At 42.9% G+C, this 10,590-nt stretch overlaps 1 non-coding gene across 1 annotated transcript; it reads left to right on the plus strand.

Annotated features, from left to right (window-relative positions):
• Nucleotides 1-353: 353 nt before the first annotated feature.
• On the plus strand, nt 354-460 carry LOC117084609. Its single transcript, XR_004437538.1, has one exon. It is a non-coding gene; the product is annotated as a U6 spliceosomal RNA (small nuclear RNA).
• Nucleotides 461-10,590: the final 10,130 nt, after the last annotated feature.

Below are 10,590 nucleotides of genomic sequence, written 5' to 3' on the forward strand. Positions count from 1 at the left end.
TCCTGGAGATGGAAAGTGTTCCATTAAAAAGAGAGCCCGGGTGTAGTGGCTCACACCTGTAATCCCAGCACTTTGGGAGGCTGAGGCAGGTGGATCACCTGAGGTCAGGAGTTTGAGACCAGCCTGACCAATATGGTAAAACCATCTCTACTAAAAATACAAAAATTAGCCAGGTGCCGTGGCATGCAACTGTAGTCCCAGCTACTAGGGAGGCTGAGACAAGAGAATTGCTTGAACCTAGGAGGCGGAGGTTGCAATGAGCCAAGATGGCGCCACTGCACTCCAGCCTGGGCAGCAGAGCAAGATTCCATCTCAAACATAAATAAATAAATAAATAATAAAAAGAAGAAAGAGTGCTTGTTTCAGCAGCATGTATACTAAAATTGGAATTATGCTGAGAAGACTAGCATGGCCCCTGCACAATCATGACACGCAAATTTGGGAAGTGTTCCATTAAAAATTAAAAAAAAAAAAAAGAAGAAAAAAGATCCTGTTGAAGTGATGGCCCTTGCTAAAAAAAAGGGGGGGAAATAGAAGAAAGAAAGTTCTATACTCTGCAAACCAATGAGCATAACATTTTGCAGACACTATTCTAGAATGGATTTTAAGGAGGAGAGGGTACTTCTGTGTCCCAAGAAGAAAAATGACTCATCACCATGACCCAGCTTGGGTTAACCAAGAACAAATCATGTCAGCACAGCCCTCACTTCCTTATTCCATGGTTTATTAGTCTAAGAAATCTAAGGAAGGAAAGAAGCAAGATAGACCAAGATAAATGGTCCAGGAAAAGGCCACTTAAATAAATTCACTTATAAAGGAAGCCAAAATTCCATATTAAATGGTGAAAAAAGGTATTTATCAGGACTTTACTCTGGAAGATAAAACTTAAAATAATGTTAAGAAATTTTTCTTGTATTTTAAAAATATAAGAAATATTTATTTATTTGACAAGTATTTATTGGCCATGTATTATGTGACAGCCTCTGGCAAGTAAAAATATGACAGTAAACAAAGGAGACAAAGCCTCTGCTCTAGTGGAGCTTATAGTCCAAGGGAAGACAGACAAATGGTTAAATACATAAAAAAGCAACATAGGCCAGCATGGTGGCTCACACCCTGTAATCTCAACACTTTGGGATCACCTGAGGTCAGGAGTTTGAGACCAACCTGGCCAAAATGGTGAAACCCCGTCTCTACTAAAAATACAAAAATTAGCCAGGCATGGTGGCGGGCACCTGTAATCCCAGCAACTCAGGAGGCTGAAGTGGAAGAATCACTTGAACCCACTTCAAGTGGGTAGGCAGAGGTTGCAGTAAGCCAAGATCGTGCCACTGCACTCCAGCCTGGGTGACAGGAGAGAAACCCTGTCTCAAAAAATAAAAACAAATAGGCCGGGTGCAGTGGCTCAAGCCTGTAACCCTAGCACTTTGGGAGGCTGAGGCGGGCAGATCACCTGAGGTTGGGAGTTCAAAACCAGCCTGGCCAACATGGAGAAACCTCGTCTCTACTAAAAATACAAAATTAGCCAGGTGTGGTGGCGCATGTCTGTAATCCCAGCTACGCAGGAGGCTGAGGCAGGAGAATCACTGGAACCCACGAGGCAGAGGTTGCGATGAGCCGAGATCACGCCACTGCACTCCCGCCTGGACAACAAGAGCGAAACTCGGCCTCAAAAAATAATAAATAAATAAATAAACAAACAATAAAATAAAACCTATTATAAAAAGGCTACTATAAAAGCACTTTTATAAACCTAAACTCTTCTCTGCAGCCTTCCAGGCCCCACCTCATCTGACTTGTGCCCACACCTCACACTTCTTCTCACCACCTCTCCTCCTGGCTCACTCTGACCACCACATGGGCTGTCAGCTGGCTCTGTGCTCAGAGTTTCTGCTGTCTGCATCGCTCTCTCCTCCAGGGCACAGCTGCCTGACTCCTCATCATCCACATCTCAGCCCAGATGTCACATCCATAGCGAGACCTTCTCCAACTCCCATCTGGAGCAGTTTCTCCTCCAGCCCTCTCTATATAGTTTGGCTGTATCCCCACCCAAATCTCATCTTGAATTGTGTCATGGGAGGGACCTGGTGGTAAGTGATTGGATCATGGGGGCAGTTTCCTCCATCCTGTTCTCATGATAATGAATGAGCTCTCACAAGATCTGATAGTTTTATAAGTGCCTGGCATTTCTCCTGCTTGCACTCACTCTGTCCTGCCACCCTGTGAAGAAGGTGCCTGCTTCTCCTTTGCCTTCCAGCATGACTGTAAGTCTCCCCAGGCAATGCAGAACTGTCAGTCAATTCAACCTCTGTCCTTTAATTACCCAGGTTGAGGTATTTCTTCCTAACAGTGTGAGAATGGATTAAAATACCTCTCTATCTCATTACCCTGTTTTGTTTTCTTCATAGCAATTATCTTTATCACTAGCTAGTCTATTTTGGTTTTTAATTTTTATTTTTTATTTTTTAAAAATAGAGATGGGGTCTTACTATGTTGCCCAGACTGATCTTGAACTCCTGGGCTCAAGTGATCCGCCCGCCTTGGCCTCCCAACGTGCTGGGATTATAGGCATGAGTCACCACATCCAGCCTTTATAATAGGTTTTATAATAACTTTTTACAGTTATTATAAAAGCGATGGGAAGCACTGAAGGGATTGAATTCAAAGAATGACACAGTTGATGTATTTGCTTCAGTGATCACTGGGGCTGCTGTGTGGACATGAAATGGCCATGAAGGCAAGAGCAGGAGCAAGGATACAGGTCAGGAGGCTGTCCCAGGGGCCCTAGTGAGAGATGTGGCTGCCTGGGCTTGGGGTCTGATGGTAGTGGGGAGATGGACTGGAGTTGATTTAGGTTATATTTGGAAATTAGCCCCAACAAAACTTGCAATTCCATCTGATGTGAGGGCAGGGGAGGGCAGAGGCAGAGACATCAAGAATAACTCAAGATTTTGGCTTGAGCAAGCAGCTGACTGAAGCTGCCATTTACAGAATGAGGCAGGGGAGACTTAAAAAACAGTTTTGCAATCAAGAAGCCTGTTTTCAGGCACCCAAGTCTGAAGGCTTTTAAACACTCAAGTAGAGATGTCAAGTAGACAGTAGGATAGATGTCTGAAGCTCAGGGGACAGGCCAAGACTGCAGATATAAATTTAGGAGTCAACTGCATGTAGATGATATTTAAAGCCAAGGGACTGAATGAGATGAAGGGACTGAAATCACTTAGAAGAGGGGAGATGTGGAGGAAAAGAGGACCAGGACACAGCTCTGGGGCATCCCAACATTTAGAGATTGAGTCTTGGAGGGGAAGCCAGGCAAGAGGACTCCAGCCAGCTGATACTTAAAATAACAATAATCACAAAAATGAATCAATCAGCTGTTTAGGAATTTTTGCATATGTTTTTCTGGTAAAATTATATGCTCATATAATAAAAAATTGGTCAATTCAGATTTGACTTTCACAGCACAATCATGAACAGTATAATTTTGGCAAAAATAGCTGAGGTCTTTGTAAATTTTCCCAGGTGTCTCTCTTACCTCTTTGATATTCAAATCATTCTCATTTGAAGTATCTTTTTGGTCCTTATCCTCAAAGATTTTTCTCTCATCTAATGCTGCTGTTCCCTCATATGTCAATGGCTTAGCAAATGATTAGGGCAGTTCCCCAAAATTGCTTTCCTAATTTTTTAAAAATCTTGCTTATTTTGCAAGACTGACAGTTTCACTTTGCCATCAATATTTATGTAATTTATGTTGCATTGTGCTGTTGTAACCTGACAACTATAGAGAAAATAATGAACAAAGACTGTGACACAATGGGCAGTGGTGGAAGCTTGGTTTTGAAAGGAATGGATGTATAGTCAGTTTATGAGTGATTAATTTTGTATCATAATGATGTTAGTTGTCTATGGTGGAGATAACTAGCTGTCCACCAAATCCATTCTCCCCTTCTTTACACAACAAAGTCAACAGCATTTCCCTACCTACCATTTGGCTAGGTGTGGCTTTGTGACAAAGTGAACAGCAGTGACATGCCACCTTCATGCCTGTCTGACAAAAATCACTCACATGTGCTCCTTTGTGTGTTTTCCTCTTCTTTGACTGGATGCAGATGACAGTGGGGCCCTGGAGGGTGACAGATTTACAAGATGGAGACAACCTAGATCCCTGAGTGACTGCATGGAGGATAGCACCCCCATCAACTTGAGCACCCTGATTTCTTGTTACCTGTGCTAGAAATAACATTCCATCATGTAGAATCATTAAACATCTGAGTCTATTTGCTACGGTAGCTCGGTCTGTCCTAAATGACACACTGCTCTACTTAACTTCAGAAACGGGATAATGAATACTCAATCATGAGGAGCCCCTTATAGATTTCAGCAAGATATTGATTACTTCATGTAGACTACACTATTACTTTGTGTAGATAAGGCTGAGAAACAAGGATGTTGCTGATCCAGGTCAGAGAAGTAGTACTGATGAACAACCAAACCTAAAGGTTAGTGAATCACTGTCCAACCATATACATTCCTTTGGGCTTAATTATCAGTTCTGTCCTTTTCAACATTTGTAGTAGTGACTTGGATGAATATAAAGACTGCTCACTTCCCAAGCTTGCAAAATCCACCCTGGATTGGACAATCATGATCCACAAATATCTTGGCATTTTATTTGCATTGTGTTGTTGTATCCTAACAACTTTGGAGAGAATAATGAATAAAAACTTTGACCCAGTGGGCAAAAAGGGGAAAAGTGGTGCACTAAACTGAATATGGTAAAAATCACTGGAGTTAACTGTACAGTCCTGAGCTTAGTTTGGAATAAACTAGAACAAGATAGAGAAGACATGGCTTAAAGCAGCACATTTTTTAAAAGTTAGACATCTTAGAATGCATTTCTACAAGCACTGTGCCTATAATAAAAAGGTGATAATATCATGCTTTTCTGCCTGGGTGGGGGGACCTCCCTCTTGGCATTTTTGTTGTCAAATGCTACACAATACAGGAAATGTGCTCAGAGGAGAGTGCTCAGAACTGAGAAGCATTAGGAAGATGTATTTGTGGTGTGTGTATGTGTGTTTTAATAGAGACAGGGTCTTACTCTGTTGCTCAGGCTGGAGTCCAGTGGTGTGATCACAGTTCACTGTAAACTCTAATTCTTGAACTCAAGTGATCCTCCTGACTCAGTCTCCTGAGTAGGCAGGACTACAGGAATGCGCCACCAATTATTTTTGTAGGGACAAGGGTCTTACTATGTTGCCTAGACTGGTCTTGAACTCTTGACTTCAAATAATGCTCCTGTTTCAGCCTCCAAAAGCATTGGGCTTACAGGCGTGAGCCACTGCACCTGGAAAATTTTTTTAAAACATTCTGTTGGATAAATCTGTTCAATTATTAATTGGGCTGCCTCAATAGCAGTGAATGCCCCATCTCTGGAAATGTCTGAATAAATTTGCAGATAAAATGACTGTTATTCAGTCTTTTTTTTTTTTTTGAGACAGAGTCTCGCTCTGTTGCCTGGGCTGGAGTGCAGTGGCTGGATGTCAGCTCACTGCAAGCTCCGCCTCCCAGGTTTATGCCATTCTCCTGCCTCAGCCTCTCAAGTAGCTGGGACTACAGGCACCCACCACCTCACCCAGCTAGATTTTTGTATTTTTTAGTAGAGACAGGGTTTCACTGTGTTAGCCAGAATGATTTCGATCTCCTGACCTCGTGATCCGCCCGTCTCAGCCTCCCAAAGTGCTGGGATTACAGGCTTGAGCTACCGCGCCTGGCCATCAGTCATTTTAATCTACAAGAATGGCAATTTCATATGGTTCAACCTAATATTTGGTGGAAAGGGTAGAGGATGAGTCAAGTAATTGATATTTTAAGAGCAAGTGACAGAAGCACATCTCAAACTGACTTCACCAAAGGAAATGAGAGGTAATAGTAGAGTGGAAAGCATACTGGCTCATGTAACTGAAAAGCCCAAGTAAATTTAGCTTCAGGTATGGTTACATCCAGCATTCTCTCTGTCTCTGCCCTGTCCTCCTCTGTGTTGCCTCCCTTCCCAGACACACCTGCCCCTTGTGCTAAGTAGCTGGGCACTAGCAGCTCCAGGCTTATGTTAAAGCAGTTTAACAACCCCAGCTAAGAGTCTCTCCTCACCAATAACTCCTAGGACTAACTCTTATTGAACTGATTTGGCTCATACACTCTTCCCTGAATCAATAACTAAGCCCTCAGTTATTGACTCAGGGGCAGGGAGTAAAGTTACTCATTGGCTTGGCCTCAATTGCAAGTTGCCCTGGAGTCCAGAGGAGGGTGGGGTGAGAAAAGCGGGTGTTCAGCCACATGAGCTGAAAGTAAAGAAAGGGTGACTTTCCAATGGAAAACTGAGGTGCTACAGGTTGACCTGAAAATGAAATGGTGTGTTGGTTCTGAGTCTATTTGAAAAATATATAAGGAATAGAAAGATGACGTGAACCAACCAAGTGAATCATCAGGGGAAAATGTGTTCTAAGCAGAGAGAGCAGCTGCTGCTCATGCAGGAATGAGCTAGGTAGGTTTGAGGAACAGAAACCAGGTCAGTGTTCCATTATCTGTTGCTGCAAAACAAAACATCAAAACTTTATGGCTAAAAGTAATAACTGTTTTATCTCTTCAATTCTGTAAGATGACTAGACTCAGCTAGAAAGTTCTGTTGCATGTGATGCTAGCTGGCTGCCGTCACGTGGAAGGTTGACTAGGCTGGAACATCCAAGATGGCTTAGTCACATGGCTGGCAGTCAATGCTGCTGGCTGGGGGCTCATTTGAGGTTATGGCCCAGGGCTCCTCAGTTCTCCTCCATGTGTCTTATCTGTGAGGCTTTTGGTTTCTTACAACATGGTAGCTGGATTCCAAGAGAGACAGCAGAAGCTGCTAATCTTAAAGCCTCAGCTCAGAAGTCCCAGAACATTAATTTAATCACACACAATCAGGGAGCCAGCATATTCAAAGGACGTGACCTTAGCATATAGGAAGGGAAGAAACTGGTGGCCACCATCTTGGCTTCCAGTCTTGGGGAGTAGGGCTGGGCCATAGTGAAGGGCAAAGTGGTGTGCAATGGAATTGGAAAGATAGGAAGGGGCTGGATCAGGGATATGGCAACCATAATCCACAGGCCAAACCCAGCCCATTGATTGTTTTTGTAAACAAACTTTTGTTGGAACATAGCCACATTCATTTGTTTACCATATCGTCTATGGTAGAGTCTAACAGCAGAATCGAGCAGTTGCAACAGAGACCATACAGGCTCCCAAAACCTGAAATATGTTCCATCTGGTCCTTTACAGAAAAACCTACTGATGCCTGGGCTAAGTCATGGAGTGCCTTGTAAGTATTGTTGAGGAATTTGAATTTCATTCTAAGTGTGATGGGAAGCCACCAGAGGGTTTTAAAGCAGTGAGCCACAATATCCCACCTACATATTTAAAAATTTCTCTCTGGGAATGGATTATTGGAGGAAAAACATGAAAGCAGGGAAACCAGTTAGCAGACTATGACAATAATCCAGATGAGAGATGATAGAGTCAAAAACACAAGTGTGTGGATTTTGCATATGTATTCAGGAGAAGCAGCCTGCAGGACTTATTAAGCCATTGGCTATGGGGATGAGAAAAGGAGAGGAAGAAAGGATGACCTACATTTTTGGCTTGAGCAACTGGGTAAAGGGTGGTATTATTACCAAGTAGAGGAAGATCAGGGGAGGAGCTTATTGGGAGAAAAAGCACCAAGAGTTTTTTTTTTTTTTTTTTTGAAGACAGAGTCTCACTCTGTCATCCAGGCTGGAGTGCAGTGGTGCGATCTCGGCTCATTGCAGCCTCCGTCTCCCGGGTTCAAGCAATTCTCATGCCACAGCCTCCTGAGTAGCTGGAATTACAGGTATGCGCCACCACACCCAGTTAATTTTTGTATTTTTAGTGGAGACCAGGTTTCACCATGTTGGCCAGACTGGTCTCAAACTCCTGGCCTCAAGTGATCCCCCAAACTCTGCCTGCCAAAGTGCTGCGATTACAGGTGTGAGCTATCACTCCCAGTCAAGAGTTCTTTTTTGAACATACTAACTTTGAGGTTTTTGTCAGATATCCAAGACACCTGACAAAAACCTCAACGTTAATATGTTCAAAAGCAGCTGAACACTTGAGACTGGAGATCAAGGCATAAGTTTGAGAATCATCAGTAAACAGATAGTATTTAAAGCCGGAGGCCTGGAAGGAATATTTCCAGAGGAAAAAATGGAGACAGCCTAGGGCCTGGGAAAATCAGAAGCCAACAGCAGCAGAAAGTCAGTAAAAGAGAAGCAGTAGGAGTGGAGAAGAGAAAACCAGGAGACTGTGGTTTCATGAAAGTCCTGGAAAAAACATTTCAAGCTGGAGGGAGTGGTCCACTGTGTCTAATGCTACTGGGTAGTGGAAGAACGGGTGGACAGAGAAGTGACCACAAAGCTCTGTGACATGGGCCTTCTGAAACCTTGACCACAGCGATTTCAGCGGACGGGACCACACCCTGATTGACGGAGTTTGAGAAAACCATGAAATGTGGACAAATGGAGACAGCAAATATAGAGAGATCTATTTTGAGAAGTTTCGCTATCAAATGAACAGGTCAGAGTCACAGATGTTCACTGCAGGCTCATGAAAGTCTCTTTCACTACTAAAGAGCATTGACTCTGTGGAGCACCTACTATGTGCCAGCACATTGCTTGTCCAGGATCCCAAGAAGGAATTTCTTTCTCATGGCTTATTGGGAAATTGGATGAAACACAACAAAAATACATATCTATAGCTTCAAAAAAAAAAAAAGGAGAAGAAAATTTCAGCCCTTGAGAGGCAAGTGAAGATTTTCAAACAGGTTTCTCCACATTGTAAGGCGACCTGCAAACCCATAAAACCAGCAGTTTCTTTTCTGCTGGGTATGAACTCAAGCTCTTCCTTCCACACTTTCTCAAGGAAACTTGTTCACGCAAACTTCTGAAATTTGCTATCAAATATAAATGTGCAATCCGATGAATAAGCAGATTTTTATAATCAGAACAAAATGCATCTTGTAGAAGGATACAAAGTATTATTTTTGCTTTAATATCTTGTTATTTGTTTCTGGAAAACATTTAGTTTCTCATGATAAACTTCCAGGACAAAACCACACACTCATGCACATAGAGTGAGTACAGACTGTAAGAAAGACATGGAGACAATTTCGTATCTAATTTCACTTCCTGGTCCTCTTCAGGGAGATTCATGTGATCTGAATCTGAATCTCCACCTGATCATCTTCAGGTGGAGATTATCACACTTTGGGAGGCCGAGGCAGGCAGATCGGTTGAGCCCAGGAGTTTGACACCAGCCTGGGCAACATGGCAAAACCCTGTCTCTACAAAAAATACAAAAATTAGCTGGGTATGGTGGTGCATGCCTGTGGTCCCAGCTACTTGGGAGGCTGTGGTGGGAGGATCACCTAATCCCGGGAGGTCAAGGCTGCAGGGAGCTGAGATCATGCCACTGCACTCCAGCCTGGGCATCAGAGTGAGACCCTGTCTCAAAAAATTAAAATGAAAAAAGAAATCACCTGACCCCAAAGTCTGAGCTCTGAACCATTTGCTATATTATTTGATAGAGGTGCAAGCTGACTCATTAGGTGGCCTGTCTTCCTGGGTCTATAAAACATGTAATCAGCAAAGACATGGAATCCGCCTAAATGCCCATCAACAGTAGAGTGGATAAAAAAAAGTCCAGGTTCAGCAGCTCACACCTGTAACCCCAACAATTTGGGAGGACGAGGCGGGTGGATCACCTGAAGTCAGGAGTTCAAGACCAGCCTGGCCAACATAGTGAAACCCTGTGTCTACTAAAAACACAAAAATTAGCCAGGCATGGTGGCAGAAACCTGTAATCCCAGCTACTTGGGAGGCTGAGGCATAAGAATCACTTGAACTCAGAAGGCAGAGGTTGCAGTGAGCCAAGATCACACCATTGCACTCCAGCCTGGGTGACAGAGTGAGACTCTGTCTCCAAAAAAATAAAAGAAAAGAAAATGTGGTACATCTATGCCATGGAATTCTATGCAGCCATGAAAAAGAATGAAATCATGTCCTTTGCAGCAACATGGATGGAGCTGGAGGCCATTATCCTAAGTGAACTAACACAGGGACAGAAAACCAAATATCACATGTTCTCACTTATATGTGGGAGCTAAACACTGAGTACACATGAACACAAAACAGGCAACAACAGAGACCAGGGCCTACTTGAGGGTGGAAGTTGGGAGGAAGGTGAGAACTGAAAAACTACCTATCAGGTGCTGTATTTCCTACCTCATAAAATAATCTGCACCATACCCCTGTGACAGGAAATTTACATATATAACAAACCTGCACACACACCCCTGAATGTAAAATAAAAGTTTTTCTTTTTTAATTTTTTTAAAGTTTTTCAGAGAAGTAAAGAAACAGAAGAATGACTACTCCATAGAGCAGCCAAAGTTTTTTTTAAAAAAAGGCATATATGGAATCATAAAAGGAGCCATAGTTCTGTCCTTGCCCATGAACTTGTTTGGAATCACAGCTGATA

This window comes from Trachypithecus francoisi, unplaced genomic scaffold (genome assembly GCF_009764315.1).
Source record: "Trachypithecus francoisi isolate TF-2019V2 unplaced genomic scaffold, Tfra_2.0 Lachesis_group0, whole genome shotgun sequence".
NCBI classification, from domain to species: domain Eukaryota; kingdom Metazoa; phylum Chordata; class Mammalia; order Primates; family Cercopithecidae; genus Trachypithecus; species Trachypithecus francoisi.